At 37.0% G+C, this 12,395-nt stretch overlaps 1 protein-coding gene and 1 pseudogene across 1 annotated transcript in view; one reads left to right on the forward strand and one right to left on the reverse strand.

Annotated features, from left to right (window-relative positions):
• The window catches only part of LOC112469042 (vascular endothelial growth factor receptor kdr-like), a 199,235-nt gene that overhangs the window by 127,664 nt on the left and 59,176 nt on the right, over positions 1-12,395 (reverse strand). The gene's annotated exons all lie outside the window — the stretch shown is intronic.
• LOC112469045 lies at positions 5,564-5,682 on the forward strand (annotated as a pseudogene).

The raw sequence follows: 12,395 nt of genomic DNA on the forward strand, positions 1-12,395 counted from the left end.
GAAGGAAGGAAGGAAGGAAGGAAGGAAGGAAGGAAGGAAGGAAGGAAGGAAGGAAGGAAAACTTGGAAAAATTCTATCTTTAAAATATACAACTGTATTATCACTGTGAGACATGATCAATTTGAAATGACACACTGGACTAGGAATGAGGAGACCTAGATTCCAGACCCGATTCTATCATCAGTTGGCTGGGGAACTTTAACCTCTCTGGATTCGTTTCCTCATCTACAGTATGTGAATAATAGACAAGATGAGTTTTCAGGTTCCTTACAGCTCTTACCTTCTGTGTCATTTTCTCTAATCTAACCAAATCACCCACTGAGGTCTCACAGTTAATACACAGCCAGAGTTGGAACAAAAATCATTTTGAAAGAGGGAGTAAATAAAGTCTCCAAAAAGGAGTTTGATTTTGTTTAACTTTAAATAAGATAAATCAATCAAAATCTTCCTCTACCAGTTTCTCTTTCTGTTCAAGTTTTGTCTCCAAGCTCACAAATTTTGACCTCACTCGAAATTGTCCTTTGAGTACTCTATTGGGTTATAACTTATGGTAAGATTGATTTAGACTCTTATCACCTTTGCCCCCTAGTGTTAAGTCACATGAATGTGTTACCTTACATGGCAAAAGGGACTGTGCAGATGGAATCAAGGCTGCTAATCAGCTGACCTTAAGATAGAAAGATTATCTTGGATTTCCAGGTGGGCTCTTAAAAGTGAAAGTGAGATACAGAACAGTTAATGATGCAGCACAAGAGGGAGCCAGAACGAAATTCAGGGCATGAGAAGGACTCAACATGATGTTGCTGGCTTTAAAGTTAGATTAGGGGGCCATGACCAGGGTATGTGGTAGCCTTTAGAAGCTGAGAAACACTCCACCACCAGCCAACAAAGAAATGGGACAACAGTCCTACAGCCTGAATGAATTTGGAAGCAGATTTTTCCCTAGAGCCTCCAGAAATAAATGCAGCCTTGTCAATACATTGATTTCAGCCTTGTGAGACTCTGAGCAGGGAATTGAGCAGAGCCACACTTTACCGAGACTTATAACCTTCAGAACTAAAAGATGATACATTTGCATTGTATTAAGCTAACAATCTTACTGTAATCTGTTACAGCAGCAATAACAAACTAATATACACTCTTTGCAGTTGATAGTACAAGAGAGTAATCGTTAAAACTGCTATATCCTGGGTATCTGAATTTGACTTTCCGCAACAACAAAAGCAAGTCTTAGGCCTCCCTTTGCAGCCTTCCTCCTACGCTCAAAGCTGAGTTACCCAAGTTCTCTCATTCAAATAAGATTTGTGTAGAAATAGAAAGTCCATAAGGAGTAAGGCCAAATTCATATTATTCTAGAGTAAAAGTGACTTCATAAAAGATATAGAGGTTTCCATAGATGCTCAACTTCTTTCACTCTAATTGTTTGGTGTGATTGTGTGTGTGTGTGTGTGTGTGTGTGTGTGTGTGTGTGTGTGTGTGTGTGTCTATGTGTCTTTATGCACAAGCATGTGTATCTGAGTTTATGTCTATTTTAAACTGGAGGTGATGGTGATCAATATTTTCAGTTCTGGACACTGAATTAGGCCATTTAGTAAATCCTATCTACTCAAGTACAGTTTTAACAGCTAAGCATAAAAGGTGTCACGCCTGGTCAACAAAAATGAGCTTTGAACAGAGTGTTTCATCTTCCAAGGCTTTAGTAGGTCCCTAAAAGAAATTTGCCAGCACAAGTCATTACCCTCATCCCAAAATTTGAACTTTCTCTTTACCTTCCCTTCATTTAATGGTTACTAACCCACAGGAGAATTTCAGGAAACCATGTTAGGTATTTCCAAATATTTGGAGTTTTCCTAGATGTTATGTTGTTATTAATTTCTAATTTAATTACATTCTCATCAGAGAACATACTTTATATGATTTTGTTTATTTCAAGTTTTTAGACTTGTTTTATAGCTTAGAATCTGGGCTATATCTTGGCTATAGAATCTGGGCTATATCTTGGAGAATATACTCTGTGCACTTGCAAAGAATGTGTATTCTGTTGAGGGGGTACAGTGTTTTAAAAAATATCAATAAACTAAGGTGATTAATAGTGTTCTCCAATTTTTCTATGTCTTTACTGATTTTTGTCTAGTTGTGCTACCATATCTGAGAGAAGAATATTAAAATCTGCTTTGTTTGTGGAACTTTCTATTTCTTCCCATGATTTTTTTCAATTTTTGCTTTATTCATTCTGAGTCTGTTATTAGACACACACACATTTGTGATTATTATATATTCCTGATAAATTGACCCTTTATCATTATGATGTTCCCATCTTTTTTCTAGTAATAATTTTATCTGATACTAATGAAACCATGCCAGCCTTCTTATGATTGCACAGTGTATATCTATTATTCATTTATTTTAAATAGATCTGCATTGTATTTAAAATGTGTCTCTTGTACACAGACTATACATAGTTGTTTTCTTCTTTTATTTTAGCATTTTATTTTATTGTATTATTAGTTAAGTTTTGCTTTTTTATTTTAGCATTTTATTTTGTTGTATTATTAGTTTTCAGTATACAGCACATTGGTTAGACATTTATATAGTTTATGAAACAATTCCCCTGATTACTCTATCTTTCCTCTGGCTCTACACATAGTCATTACATTACTGCTGACTTCATTCCCTATGCCATGCTCCCATTCCCCGTAACCATCAACTACTAATTTATACTTCTTTAGTCCTTCACTGCTTTCTCCCCCAGCCCCTCCCGCACACACACACTCCTCCCCTCTGGCCATCACCAGATTGTCCTCTATATTTGTGAGTCTGTTCCTTTTGTTCCTTAGATTCTACATGTAAATGAAATCATGTGGTATTTATCATTCTCTGTCTGACTTATTTCACTCAGCATAATATCCTCTAGGTCCAGCCATGTTGTTGGAAATGGTAGGATTTCATTTCTCTAATGGCTGAGTAATATTTCATTGTATATATGAACCATAACTTCTTTATTTGTTGATGGGCATCTAGGTTGCTTCCATATCTTGGCTATTGTAAATAGTGCTGCCATGAACATAGGGATACACAGATCTTTAGGAATTATTGTTTTGGTTTTCTTTGGATAAACACCCACAAGTGTAATTGTTGGGTCAAAAGGTAGATCCATATTTAATTTTTTGAAGAACCTCCAGACTGTTTTCCATAGTGACTGTACCAATTTGCAATCCCATCAAAAGTATATGAGGGTTCCTTTTACTCCACATCCTCATGTTTTGCTTTTATCTCTGCTTTTATCCTCATGTTTTGCTTTTATCTCATGTTATCCATGTATCTCTGCCTATTCATTTCATTGTTTAGTCTATTAATATTTAATATAATTATCAGTATGCTCATATTCAGATTTAACATTTTATCATTTGTTTCCTATTTGTCTTCTCTGATTTGTTCCATTGCCTCCCCTTTTCTGCCTTCCTTTGCATTATTTAAACATTTTGTATTGCATTTCAATGAATCTAGTAACTTATTATTGATTCCTCTTTATATTTTAAAGTTTTACTCTCTGGATTACATTGCACATCACAGTATTCTTAGAAATAATATTGTACCATGTCATGTATTTTTGTAGAAACTTGCCATCACTTGTATGCCATAGTTGACGCGTGTTAGTTATTTAAAAGCCAATATAGAATACAGACTAATTCCAGTCATCACTTCCTAGAAAATTTTAAACTACTGGAGGAGAAAGACAGGAATGTGCATTGTGTCACTCTTTCATGCAAATTCTTCTATGAAACCCTTCCCAATCTCCAATCTCAGTGACAGCTTTCTCCTCTGAGTCTATTAGTATCAATAAAAATAACCAATGAAATCTATCCTTTAACAAGCATCTCCTATGTATCAGGCAGTGTGCTAAATAACTTGACATACAATATCTCACTTATGTTTCACAAAATCACTGACAGAAAGGTGGTCCTATTTCATTATACAGATGAGGAAACCTACTTAAGAGAAAGGTGACTTGCCAAATTCACAGGGCCAGTGAGCGGGAGAATACAGAGATAATCTCACACCTGTCTAGCTCATTCCATTGTCCTGCAATTTGCTTTCTTAGTAATGAGCACACACTGCCTGCTTTTGTTAGTTATTGCTGAATGTGTGTATTATTTCCCTGATTATATTTTATGTGCCTGTAAATATGTTCTTGTTTGTCCATATCAGTCTTAATTCATTGCCCAGAGGAGAATCCATTGTTTCATCTTTAGACTGTTATTATTTCTACAAATGTTCTACTCTTGTTATTTATTTGGCAAATAGTTATTAAGTACCTACTGTATGCCAATTATGTTCTGGCGGTACAGCATTGAACAAAGTGAGCAAAGATTTCTAGCTTCATGAAGCAATATATATTCCAGTGGTGATCTATGACTTAGTTTTTCTATGTATAGGAATGGTGTAATTAACATCTTCCTTATAGTCAGTAGGTCCTTCATTACTGTTGAAAAAGCTTAATATTATAAGAGTTCTCAGAGCCTTAGATGGAACAGTAGAAAAAACTACCTATGGCCTCTAGAAACAGAGCTGCAAGGTAATAAAGCAGGCTGTATTCTGAAAGTAAGAGAAATTCTGCTACTTTTCATCAAATTACTCTAGGAAACTTGCTTACTTCATTTTATAGAAATTTGGAAGAATGAGATTCAGAAAGGTAAGCAGTCTATGCCCTGCATAGCTCAGAGGGGTGTTATACACAAGGAAACAATTGGGGTAAAATATAAAAATACTTTGAGAATATAAAGTACTTTTGAACAACAATAAGGTAATTTTATTTTATTAAACTTATTGAGGTTTAATAAAACTTATTTTATTAAACTTGACATTGGTTAATAAAGTTATATAGGTCTCAAATGTACAATTCAATAATAAGTCATATATATATTGCATTGTGTATTCACCACTCACAGTTAAATTTCCTTTTGTCACCATATATTTGACCCCTTCTACCCATAACTATCGCCCCCCTCTCCCTTCCCTCTGGCAACCACTAAACTGTTGCCCATGTCTGTGAGTCTCTGTTTGTTTGTCTTGTTCATTTGCTGCTTTCAGTTTTATATCCCACATATGAGTGAAATCATATGGGTCTCAACTTTTTTCCATCTGATTTATTTCACTTAACATAATAGTCTAAGGTCTTTTTAAAATTATTTCAAAAATGTCAATGATGAAATATAATTCCACCATGCCTTATTGTTTCTCTCAATAGAGGTACTGGTGTTACACACATGAGCCTATCTATAACTATCCAGGGATGATTTCTCCAGAGATATCCAATATAGGAGGAATTTATTTTGAGAAGACCAAGATGACAGAACTCGGACCAATTGTTAAAACCATAAGAGGTACATCTGTTTCAATGTAGGAAATCCTTTCTAGTAAGAAGAGATGTCTAAGATAGCATAGGGTAATACCCAAACTATCAAAGAAATGGGATATAGCAGTACTTTCTCATGCTACTGAAGGAAGGAGCCCAGCCTTTCTAAAAGACAGTTTGATCATATATATCAAAACCTTGCCTTCCGTCTATGTCCATGCCACCCTGAACATGCCTGATCTCGTCTGATCTCAGACGCTAAGCAGGGTCGGGCCTGGTTAGTACTTGGATAGGAGACCACCTAGGAATATCAGGTGCTATAGGTGTAAAAAATAAAAATTAAAAAAAAGAGAGATTGTAAGCTATAAATAAATAAATAAATAACCAAAACCTTGCCTTCCATTTCCATTATTACATACTAGATAATTTATACACCTCTCTTAACAGACCAAGCCAGTGCATGGAAAGAGAGTAAATGCTCCTCGACTCATTTTACAAGTGCCGTATGCCAGAACCAGACAAAGACAGTATTAGAAAAAAAGTTAAATTCCAATCATACAAACATGGCACAAACAGTATAAATAAGTATAAACATAACAAATTCAGCTATAAATATATATTTAAAAACATAACTAAGTAGGTTTTATCCTAGGAATACAAGGGTGGTTTAGCTGTAGACTAATCAATTAATGCAATTACTCACATTCACACATTAAAGGAAGACAAACTTATGATATCTCAATAGATGCAAAAAATAAATAATTTGATAAAATTCAACACATGTTCATCATTTACAAAAAATATAAACTCTTAATAAAATAAACCTGCTATTCTCTAGTCCTCCCCATGTCTCTATCTTTTGATCCTTCAATGGGGGCTCTATATTAATCTAAGACCCAGGGAAGTTAAGCTGTTGCCTTCTCTCTTGCCTTTGAATTCACAAGAGTCATCTTGTCTGTGTTTAGAAAACCATGTGGTCACACTGATAGAATCAATTGAAGCCCTGTGACACATTCACAGCATCTTTGAGCTTCCAATCTTCCACAGGCTTCCCAACACTCCATCCAACCTGAGGCTGAATCATGGTTTATCACACCTTATATCATTTGATATTGATGAACTAACTGAAGTCAGTTAATATTTGTATAATCAAATTCCCATTATATATATGAGCAACTAAGACTCAAAGAGGTTAACTTTTTCAAGTTCACAGTAAATTTATAAAGATTGAAACAAAAGCCAATGCTTTCTAACTTCAAATTCTTAGTTTATTTTATTTAACCACACCAAAAAGAATGTCCACAGAGCATCTGTCTTTTGGATTTCCATTTTCGTGTTTGAAAAATGTCTGAATGTGTCCAATACTCAGAAGGTCTCTATCCCTCAAAAATATGATTAGCTCTTTTTATACAAACTGCCTTTCTATAATAGATGCTGCTTGTTCTGACATCCAGTCTTAGGTACTATTTGAGCATGAGTCAGGCAAATTCAGCAATAATCACACATAATTGAGCATGCTTATTAATATTGCTCCCTTTTCCTACTTTACTGCCACATAAAATGATTATGATTGGTGTTACTTTTCTGGAGATTAAGCACTTCTATTTATCAGTCATCTTAAATATCAATGGATCCCAAGTGCCTCATAACTCAGTCATTGCTAATGCCCAGAATTCCTTCTATAGCTTTGACATTTGGCCCTCAGAGAAATTAACACCATCATAGTAATGATCATAACAAAGAAATTCAGCTCATATAGCAGGTAAAAGATTAGATACTATCACTGTCTCTCTATCTCTGTCTCTCTTTGTCTCTCTGTCTCTGTCTCTCTCTATATTATATATGCGTGTGTGTGTGTATATATACACACACACATATATAATATATAATATCCATTCATCCATTGATGGACATCCATGCTGCCTCCATATCTTGGCTATTGTAAACAATGCTGCAATAAACAAATGAATTCACATGTCCTTTTGAAATAGTGTTTTGGGTTTCTTCAGATAAATATGCATTCATTCAACAAAAGGTATCCGTGTCAGACAGCCATTGCACAGGACTTTAATGGAAAAAGTGCAGATATAAGACCTGTAACATGTTCCAAATCCTGATTAGGTACATTTAAAGATGTTTCTTGAGGATAGAAACCAGATCTGATTTATCATTGTAATCTTATAATACTCAGTACAGTATCTAGCTAACAGAATGCTGTCGCCATGTTTGTGAGAGGTTGCATAGTAAACAGAATTCAGAAGTTTTTATCAGAGGATCTGGAATAAGTCTTGATCCATTCTCCCTCCTGACTCTAATCTGATGTTCTCCTACTGTTTCTTGTTTCTGTCATTAGAATTACAAAATATTTGCTGGAGGGGGGCAAAGTGGCAGTGGTTTAGGAGGATGGTGAATTCGCCCTCTCCCGTGATTACACTGATATATACATGTGTATAGAGAACAATTACCCCTGAGAGACAAGTGAGGGCTGATTGAACAGCTTCTGAATAAAAAATGAGAAAAAGAGACCTAATAAAAAAGGCTGGGAAACCACGAGAGCTCTCCAAGAGCTGCAGGAACTCTCCAGACCAAAAGAGCTAGTGAGTGCCATTTTTTATGTCCCCTTCTACCTCAGTAGGGTGAGTAGGAACTCTCCTTGGGTGCTTTGGTATACCTTCAAGTTCACCACAGCACAGTCCCTACCACACAGCACAGAGCCTTTTGGCTCCAAATGAAGGGAGCAAGCAGGATCAAGGCTTCACCACACACCTGGCCTCTTTCCTAGAGCCACTACAGCATGGCAAGCTAGTACCAAAAGTGCCATAAGCACCTTCCCAGCTTGAACTAGCTTGCCTAAAACTACCCTGCACATACAGCCTACACAGAGGTCACTTCTACACAAGACCATTTTCTGTAAAATAAATGAGAGAGAGATTATAGAAAAGGCTGGGAGCCGTAGGAGTGCTCTGGGAACCATGGGAATTTGGGTTCAGAGGTGGCTGATGAGTGCCATTGTATATGTCTTCCCCCACATCCATAGGGTGAGAGGAGGCTTTATCCAGGTTCTCTGGACTACCAGCAAGGTTACCACAGCATGTTCCTGAACATCTAGCTCAAGCCCATTTTAGCTCTAGACACAGGGAGCAACCAAGATAAATGGGACACTACTATTCACACCTGGCCACCCTATCCAGGGCCACTCCAGAACAGTAGACCAGCAGCTCAGATGTCATAGGCACCTATTCTGCTCCAACTGGCCTGCCAAAAACACCTGACACATTCAGGTTGTACAAAGGCTGCTTCTACACAAGACCAACTTTTCAAGAGAGGAAGAGAACGCTATTATATCTAATTCATATGAACAAACATCAAGAGTAAAACAAAATGAAACTACAGAGAGTATCTCTCAAATGAAGGAACAATAAAAATCCCAGGGAAAAAAGCATAAGGAAATGGATATAAGTAATTTGCCTGGTAAAGAATAATTAAAAAGGGCTCAGGTCAATTTAGTGGAGTAGGAAAATGCTTTGTGTACCTCCTTTCACAAACATATCAAAGTTACAACTAAATTACAGAATAGCCATTATCAGTAGTTGCCTGGAGTTTGGCTGAACAGAAGCCCTACAACTGGGGACATACATAAAAGGCCACTTTGAGACTGGTAGGAGGAGTGGAGATGCAAAACAGGCTGGTCCCAAATCTGTGTTTGGTGATTGAGAATCGAGAGTAATATCTCAGCTGTGGAGGTCCTCCCAGAGGAGCAAGGGATCTCAGTCCCACCACTGGGCTCTGCAGCCCAGGTTTCCAGTGTCAGGAAGAGAATTCCCCATTACCTCTGGCTGTGAAAACCAGCAGAAATAGTGGCTGCATGAGAGGGAGGGCTCCTAGAGGGCAAGGCATTCCTCTTAAAAGGCTCATACACGGACTTACTCACTGAAGGATTCACTCAATCTTAGCTCCAGCACTGGACCAGCAGCTCAAAAGCTGCCAGGGACATATAGAGAGGAACTGAATTGTCTGGCTTCAGAGCGAGGGCTGGAGGGGCAGCTTTCTTCCAGACAGAAGTGCTGGTAGAAGCCATTGTTTCTTTGTTGAACCCTCCCCTTACCCAGCCAGCATACTCAAGCAAGCACCATATTTGAGTCTCCATCAAACTAGCTAATACTATTTGCCTTGCCTTAATGATTTTGGGAGACCCAGCCCCATCTAACTTGCGAACCCATCATTGACTTTTCCAGTGGCTTTTCCACATAAATGGCCTGTCTTGGTTGATGCTGCAGATTTTCCTAAATCTCTGAAAGCTTTAGGAAACAAGCATCCTCTGTCCTCAGCAAGCCCCATACCTCTTGCTAAGCAGACTCACACCCGGCAATACAGACAGCCAGACTCAGTTTGCAGCTTAGCCTCTCCCAGGCACCAACAAGCCCAGTACAACTGGCGAACATCTGTAGATCTCTGTGCAGCTCACACTAAGTAGTCCCAGGCAGGACACAGGCAGCAGCTGAAATTGACCTGTTCCAGAGTCACTCTAAAAGGTCCCAGAACCAATCTACCTGGTGACCAGCCCCAGACTGCAGCAAAATACAACCTAACCACCGCCACAAATGATGCACCCAAAGAGCAAACTCGGCAGGTACTAGAGCCCCACTAAAGTGAATCCAGCTCCATAGAGTTGACTCTTGCACAACAGCTCCTCTACTGTTATCATAGCCAGTCTTCACAATCGATTAGACTAAAAGTCAGTCTCTCCTAGTAACATGCCAAAAGCAATCAAGGGTCAACTACAACAGAAAGGTATACACAAACAACACAAGCAGCAGATCTGGAACCCCCAGCTCAGGTGATCAGGAAGATAATGCTACTGGGATACACAGGACATCTCCTACATAAGACCATTCTACCAAGACTGGGAGAAGTAGCAGCTCTATGTAATACATAAAAACAAACACAGAAAACCAGCCAAAATGAGGAGACAAAAAACATGTCTCAAGTGAAGAAACAGAACAAAACTCCAGAGAAAGAACTAAACAAAAAGAAGATGAGAAATCTACTAAATGTAGAGTGTAAAACATTGGTTAAAAGAATGCTCAATGATCTCAATGAAACTTCAACAAAAACATAGGTAATATAAAAGTAGAGAAAAAAAAAGAACCATTTAGAAAGAAGAAAAAATAACTAAAATAAAGAATACATTTGAAGGAATCAGCAATAGATTGGATGAAGTAAAACATTAAATCAACAATTTAGAAGGTAAAGTAGCAAAAAATACCCAATCAGAACAGCAACAAGAAAAAAAATTAAAAATGAGGATAGTTTAAGGGGTCTCTGGGACAATTTCAAGTGTACTGATATGTGCATCTTAGGAGTACCAGAGGATAAGAGAGAGCAAGAAATTGAAAATCTATTTTAAGAAATAATGATTAAAAACTTTACTAACCTGGTGAAAGAAATAGATTTACAATTCCAGGAAGCATGGAGTCCCAAAAAAGATGAACTCAAATTGGTTCACACCAAGACACATTATAATTAAAATGACAAAAGTTAAATACAAAGAGAGAACCTTAAAAGCAGCAAGAGAAAAACTATTAGTTACCTACAAAGGAGCTCCCATGAGATAGTCAGCTGGTTTCTCATCAGAAACTTTTCAGGCCAGAGGAGATTGGCATGAAATGTTCAAAGTGATGAAAAGCAAAGACCTACAACCAAGTTTACTCTACCCAGCAAAGCTATCATTTAGAATTGAAGGACAGATAAAGAGTTTCCCAGACAAGACAAAGCTAAAGGAATTTATTACCACCAAGACAGTTCTACAGGAAATGTTAGAGGGACTTCTTTAAGAAGAAAGAAAAAAAAAGATAAAAAATGTGAATGATGTGAATGATAAAATGGCAATAAGTACATATCTATCAACAATTATTTAAATAGATTAATGTGTTTCAATCAAAAGTCATAGAGTGACTAAATGGATAAGAAAACAAGCCCCTTAAATATGCTATCTACAACAGATTCACTTCAAATCAAAAGAAACACAGAGGCTGAAAGTAAAGAAATAGAAAAAGATAATTTATAAAAATGGAACAAAAAATTGCTAGGTTAGTAATACTTATAACAGACAAGATAGACTTTAAAGCAAAGGCTATAATAAGAGACAAAGAAGGGCCCAGCAATTTCACTTCTAGGTACTTCTCTCCAAAACCCAAAACACTTATTTGAAAAGACATATGCATCTATGTATTCATTGCACCATTATTTATAATAGCCAAGCTATGGAGGCAACCTGGGTGTTCATCAATGAATGAATAAAGAATAAGTGGTATATATATACAATGGAACATTACTCAGCTACAAGAAAGAATGAAATCTTGCCAAGTGCAACAACATAAATGGACCTAGAAGGTTTTATGCTAGGTGAATTAAGTCAGAGAGATATATGCCATATGATTTCACTTATATGTGGAATCTAAAAAACAAAATGAACAAACAAAACAGAAACAGACTCATAAATACAGAGAACATTTTCATTGTTGCCAGATGGGAGGGAGGACAAAGGAAAGGGGGAAAGGGATTTAGAAGTGCATATTGATAGTTGCAAAATAGTCCTGGTGATGTTAACTATAGCATAGGGAATATAGTCAATAACATTGTGATAAGTATGTATGGTGTCATATGGGTACTAGATTTATCAGAGTGATCACTTTATAAGTTATATAAATATATTATAACTATGTTGTATACCTGAAACTAATATGATGTTGTATGTCGACTGTAATTGAAAAATAATAAATACTAAAAAATAAGAAAAGAGTGACATCAGAAGCATGGCAGCATGAGAGATCCCCTTGATCTCTCCCCCTTGAAATTACAACAAAGTGAACAGCTATGATCCAACAGAAACCACCCAGCCTAGCACACAAATCTGAGAGATGTGCGCATCAGAGCATCTGAAGATGGGCAAATCCAGCAAGCAAGGGAGGAGGAAAGGAAGAGAAAAGAAAACTGCCCAGAGATTTCTGCAAGAAGTGGGTAAAGGGGTTAATTAGGT

Source organism: Pteropus alecto, unplaced genomic scaffold, assembly GCF_000325575.1.
Source record: "Pteropus alecto unplaced genomic scaffold, ASM32557v1 scaffold370, whole genome shotgun sequence".
NCBI lineage: Eukaryota > Metazoa > Chordata > Mammalia > Chiroptera > Pteropodidae > Pteropus > Pteropus alecto.